Below are 6,928 nucleotides of genomic sequence, written 5' to 3'. Positions count from 1 at the left end.
AGATAAATTAGAGCGCTTGGTTCTGAAACTTTAATTTCTTGAAAAACTGTATCATTTTGTTGAGCTGTATCTTAGAAATTCAACACAGGTGAAAACAGATTAGCACCAATAGGATTGTTACAAATATTCTGTAAAAAAATGTAAAAATGTGAGTAAGAAGACTATGTCTGTGATATGAGCGTGGAGTGTACTGGAAACATCACATTTGGGCTTGAGTGATGAAAACTCCCACTCCCAAAACCCAGTATCTATCATCAACACAGTGAGTGTTCATTGTCCAAAGCAAAGAGAAACCAAGAAGATGTGGAGTTTCTCCATTAAGTGTGAGGGTTTTCACCTGATCCTCATTCCATTTTTCCACAGCCTTGTTTAAAGACAGAGGGGGAAAAAAAATGAACTTTATAGCCTGATAATCTCAGAGAAATCACCAGAGCCAGTGGACATCATCTGTCATGGTGTAAATGGATCACAGGGAAGATGCACTATCAGAACCTGGGCATTTCGGAAAAATAAGGAAATTATAACTTGAACCTGACATAAAAAATATCAGTTTTATGCAAAATTCATTTCATATATACATCCTCTGTTTTGTATCCTAACAGTGTTGTCACGCGAGTGTATGTTCCTCGGTTCTTTGTCTCATCACAACGAAAATTTGGAGTGACGGACATTAAAGCCCCTTGGCGGGTCACAGCTCTCGGAGGACAGACCCTGTTATAGCTCTTAAATGAATCAGTGTTACAGCTCTATTTATTTAGATAATAGCCAGAAAATCCATCTTGTAGTTGTGAGGACATGTCGATCCCAAGACACAAAGAGAAGATCACCCGATCGCGCGGGAGAGAGAGAGAGACAAGGAGGAAGAGGGCTTTGGCTCCTCTTTTTATCTCTTTCTCTGCCCCTGGGCCTTTCTTATGTAAATCCGGCCTAGGCAGGCGCGTTGTTTGTTTTACCCGAGGTTCTCACTCCAGTCCCAGACCTTCCTTGTTCTATTTTCGCGGGCTTTCCCTTCCAGGTCTTTTAGCCACCGCCATTTTGGACTCTTTTTCCCTATTCTACCTACCTAACAACGAGTTTAACTAGTAAGTCTTAGCATTACAGAGGACAGTATCTCCTAGTTTTCTTTTTATTTCTGAGCATTTTCTGAAAAATTCTGGATCACTGAGTTTATTCAATATATAAGGGCATTTTCTAACTCCTAAAGAGCTGAAATTGCATCCACATGTAAACTCATCATGGCATTTCCCCTAGTTCCCTAAGATCCCAACACCGAACCACATCCCAATGGGAATCTCGGATACCAGTGCCTCTCCGTGTTTCTCTCTCACAAAGGGAATATATTCACCAGTTGAAAGTCGCTAATTCATAAGTTGAGAATTCGTCATGCTCCGTAGAAAGCCAGGATACAGACAAGGGAGACAAGATTCGGGGACCAAAGGGAGAAGTGGTCTAAAGAGCCAGGCTTCACTATGATAAGAAGAAAAGAAAAAATAAAGAAGTTGATAACAAACACCCAGGCAGAAAAGTTAGAAGCAGAGAACTAAAGGTGTGCAGGTTCTCAGTCCAGGCATTTCAGGAAGAAAAGCAGACACAGCCCCACACCCGGGACAGGACACGTACCTGAGAAGCTGCCATTTCCTCCTCTTCTTCCTCCTGCTCTGCGTCTTCTCTGGGGATGTTACGTCGCAAACTCACATCTGCATCTTGAGAAAATACCTTCAAAGGCATCCATGCAGCTGTTTAACCTGCAACTGCTGCAGGGAAAGAGAAGAAAAAGTTTTCCTGTTTCCCTCACCCTTTTCTGAGCTCCTTCTCGACTTTCTGTGTTCCCAATCTGTAGTGGGGAATCAAGACTAACCTGATACTGCTAATCGCATCCTGGTGCTCTACACTATTTGCAGATCGTCCGGGCTAGTTCTTCTTCCTTTTCGAGTTACAGAGAACAGTTCACGAGAGACAGTGGACCCTCCTTCTGTACTACCGGACCCACCCTAGGAGGGTTGAGAAAAAAATGTAAGAGGAAGACCCTCATTCAGAGCCCTGAGGGGAAACCTCACACCTGAGACCTCAGGAAGGGAGGGTTTAGGGAGGGAACTTCTAGAAACAAAGAAGGTCAACCTGATTCCCTGGGGAGGGGCTCTTTCTAGGATGGGTGTGGTGGTCCAGAGCCTGCCTGTACCCTTGGGGTCTGGGAGGGGAGAGGTGAGTGGTGGGAATCACCTGGGGGTCTTGGGTTCCTGCCAGGCTCTACTTGCAGAATTCTTCCCAAAGATCTCCCCTTTCCTTAGTTTTTTTTCACCTGCCTCTGCAGCCTGGGGACACAGGTTTTCACAAAATGATTTGCTTTGTGACCACCTCTCTGCAAGCTTGGCAGCTCCAACTTCAGAGACCAGGAGCCTGGAGGCATTTCCATCCCCGCTTTCTTGGAGAAGAAACCAGGGGAAGCAGGAGGCCTGGCGTGCTGCAGTCCAGGGCGAATGAGCACTTGAACTGAACTGAACTGAACTGAGCTGGACACGCTAGGTTCACAGTACCTATGGGCAGAGCCAAATGCCTCTGAAAATGATGCCCTAAATGCTATCTGATGACCAACCAAGAAAGTAATGATCCGTGTTGTCATAAGTTACATTAAACATGAATTAACACCTGAGAATGTTGTTGCTCTACTTCCTGTGTGTGTTTTCCTAGGTTTTATGAATCAACTGCTACAGTTCGTTGTCTCCTCCATTTAGAGAGCTCTATTTTCCCACATCTTTAAAGCATAATGAGCAAGGAAAAATTAAAGATAGAAGCATATTCATCTTTCTCATATTATATATTCTAAAAAATATTCAGTCTGCATTCACCAGTACCAACTTTGTAGAAGATTTATTTCACTGCAGATTTGAGAATAAAGTATAGACATTTCCCATATACCTGTTGTTCCCACATGTGGACAATCTCCCTACTTAGCTTTCCCCACCAGAGTGAGCATTTGTTACCACTGCTGAATCTACGTGGGCAATAAATAGATAAACCCTCTAGTTCAACCCTCTGTTCCTGTTTTAGGAATGTGCACTCCATACCTCTAGATAAATGTTTAATAACATGTGTCCATCGTGACAGTTTAACACAAATTATTTCATGGTCCTGAAAGTTCTCTAGACTTAGGATATGCATAGTCCCTCCTTTGAATCCTACAGTAATCATGGACCTTTTTAATCTCTTCTTTATTTCTTACTAGATTCCAAGGTGACTGAGTGGTAAGGAATCTGCCTGCTGATACAGGTCATCCAGGTGATGCGGGTTCGATCCGTAGGTCAGGAAGATCCCCTGGAGGAAGAGATGGCAACACACTCCAGTATCCTTTCCTAGGAAATCAATGGAGAGAGGTGAGCATGGCAGGCTACAGCCCCTGGGATCACAGATACTCAGACACAACTGAGCACATATAAGAACATTTACCTACACCAGAAAGTCTTATTGTAAAAATCCTACTTTTTGTAGCATTTTCAAATGGGCTTCTTTCACTTAGTAATGAAGGAGGAAACAGACAGAGCTGGACTCCGTCTTAGGCCAGGCTGTGAGCATTAGGCTAAAGGCATGGTCACCCTCCCAGTGGACTCTGAACTTTGTGCCCTGGTGTCTATAGAAATGGCATACCAATGGAAAATCAGATCCCACCCTGCCCCCCCATAAAAGAGCCTCAGGACTTGTACTTGGACTCTGTTGCCCAAAAGAATATGGTAATTATCTCTGTAATACAACAAAATGGTAATTTCCATTCTGTTTATTGGGATATGACCACAGGCCTGTTGATAAATATCCACTGTTTATTTAGTCCTGTGACACAAGAATCATGGGTTAACTTTGATCATATCTCTCTTTTACCTTGTCCAGACTAGTTTCAAGGAGTTGGGGAGGTGGGTTTCAGCAAGTACACTTAGGGTATATAAAGTTTTCACAACCACTGTTTGGGGACCTTGGATAAGAGACTCTGCCTTGGCCCCGCCAGTGTAATAAACTGCACTCCACTATCTGCATTGTCCTTCTGAGTCAGTTTGTTTCCCAGAACACATGGCTAAAACAGTAAAATGCATGGAATGATTGTCAATGTATTTTATGCCTTAAAGCTTAACATGCAAAAGCTTAAGAACTACCTCTGCGCCTATATTCCTGCTCAGTAAATAAGTTCATCAATACCATTTTTTAAATTCCATACATATCTGTTAAGACAATATTTGCACAAATATAGAGATCAGACATGGACACAGCAGGAGAAGAGGGGGACCAATTGAAAGGGTACCATTGACATATGTACACCACCATGGGTAAAACGTTGGAGAAGACTCTTGAGAGTCCCTTGGACTGCAGGGAGATCCAACCAGTCCATCCTAGAGGAAATCAGTCCTGATATTCTTTGGAAGGACTGATGTTGAAGCTGAAACTTCAATACTTTGGCAATCTGATGTGAAGAAGTGACTCATTTGAAGAGCCCCTGACGCTGGGACAGATTGAAAGGGGGAGAAGAAGGGGCCGACAGAGGATGGGGTGGTTGGATGGCATCACTGACTCAGTGGACATGAGTTTGAGCAAGCTCCAGGAGTTGGTGATGGACAGGGAGACCTGGCGTGCTGCACTCCATGGGGTCGCAGAGTCAGACACAAGTGAGCAACTGAACTGAACTGATGGTTAAAATAGGTAGCTGGTGGAAAGCTGCTGTTTACCACAGGGAGCTCAGCTTGGCGGTCTGTGCTGAGTAGAGGGGTGAAATGCAGACCACGGGAGGGAGGGCCAAGAGGGAGAAGATTTATGTATACTTACTGCTGATTGACGATGTCATACAGCACAAACCAGCAGAACATTGTAAAGCAATTATATTTCTATATATATATATATATATATATATATATATATATATATATATATATATATGTCTCAAAAGGAGAAAAAGCTAAACAGACTGGTCACCGGGTGGTGGAGAATCCATCTGACAGTGCAGGGGACAAGGGCCTCATCCCTGGTCCAGGAATACTCCACATTCTGTGGGGAGACTAAGCCTGTGCCCCACAGCTGCTGAGGCTGGGTGGGGCAGCTTGCTCTTTTCATGGGCAATAGGCAAAAGAAAGATGCTCACCAGTGATAAACAATAAGAAATACAGAGCAAAGCTACAGTGATGTATGACCTCATGCCAGTCAGAAGAACAATGAGCAAAAAGCCCACTAATAACATCATAAACGCTGAAGGGGCTTGGAGATCAGGGAACCTCCTACATGGCTGGAGGGAATGTAAGCTGGTGCAGTCACGTGGGTGTACCGTGTGGAAGTTCCTTAAAAAACATAACCTCCTGACATTTAAGGAAATGAATTCCATGAAAGTAGACAAAACAGATTAATCAACAAATTGACAAGTTTTATAGTTTTTAGTAAATCATCTGCAATTCTGAAATGACCAGTTTTGATCTAGCATTTCTAAATTCTCTAAGTTAAATGTGTAAGAATACACATACACTCACATATTCTGTCTTGGTTTTCTCACTGCTAACATGCTTACCTTCAGATATTTATATCTTGTATTCAATGTGTGTTATATAAATCATATTATGTATATATCTTCAGATATTTATATATTGCATTCAAAGTATGCCAAAGCCGTGAGAAAACAGTTCCTTTAAGCCTTACAAGACACATGTCCTAAGAATTATACAGGGTAAGATTTTATAAATATTGGTTCAGAATTTTCCCAACATGGCTTTTGATTATTCTTTTTGTGACTTTGTTAAACTTACATTTGCTTCAATGATCCCCTGAAAAGTTTTAGCTAACAGAAGAACAAAGGACAATTGCACCAGGTGAGTTTATCACTCCAGGTCCTCAGAGAATTCACAGCAAGCCTTGAGGGCCCCTGAGGAAGGACAAGGATAGAACCAAGCAGAGAAAATTCCAGTACTTGGGGTTCAGACCTGACCCTGGGTTAAGTACTGTGGGTCCCACAGGCTGAGTGTGGAGGGGTCCATTCAAACAAAGACCAGCAGGATGCTGGTGAGCTATGAGGGGATCACTGAAGGGGAGCCTGTGCAGTAGACCCTGGGGTTCAGCAAGACTGCTGGTCCCAAGGAAGGGGTCATCTAGGGCAGGTGCTCACAGGACTGGCTGCTGTGAGTTCAAGGACCTGCAGGCTGTCTGCTCCCCAGACAGACGCTGAGGCAGCAACTGCATCGAGCAGTTCAGGGGAGCTCTCAACAGTACTCTGTATGATCCTTCTTACTAGAACCACCACAATGTCCAAGTAGATAAAAATGGGAGTGGAGACACAACGTAGAAATGGTGGGAAACATATGAAGTTATGAGAGGTTTAACGGCAGTAAGGAACTAATTTCTACAGATGCCATCGCCCTCTGCTTCAAATAGTTTATCATTACGTTACCTTTCCTGCAACCTTAAATAGGTGGGAGAGGTTAATGCTGGTGGTGCATTAACCCTTCCTTCATTCCACATCAATTGTAACACTGAAAAACCATTGACTTTTATTAATTAAGATACATTAATTTTACACAGATGGAATAAAACCTTTTACAATTGTTTTTTGATCCTTGATTAAAATACACATTTCAAGCTTCTAAAAACTTTCCTGTTTCTCTGATGAAATGATCTGAGAATGTGATTGATATGGTTTACAAAATGGAGGCTAATTTAGTAAACATGGATGGACATTCATTATATTAATGACTTTTCCAGAAAGAGTTTTCTATACTTACATCAGACAGAAGAGAAGATGTCCTTCCTTCAAGCCTGCCAGATAAGATGCATGATTTCTCTATGTAGCTGTTATAAAAATACCTTCGATTTCCATGAACTATCCTTGTTTTGATTAAAAAGCAACTGACATAATTACTGAAAACTTAGAGCAAACTTCTGTCTTACTTTGAATTATTCCCTGAACACTTAC

This window comes from Cervus elaphus, chromosome 4 (assembly GCF_910594005.1).
Source record: "Cervus elaphus chromosome 4, mCerEla1.1, whole genome shotgun sequence".
Taxonomy (NCBI): Eukaryota; Metazoa; Chordata; class Mammalia; order Artiodactyla; family Cervidae; genus Cervus; species Cervus elaphus.
Note: the sequence above shows the minus strand (reverse complement) of the source record.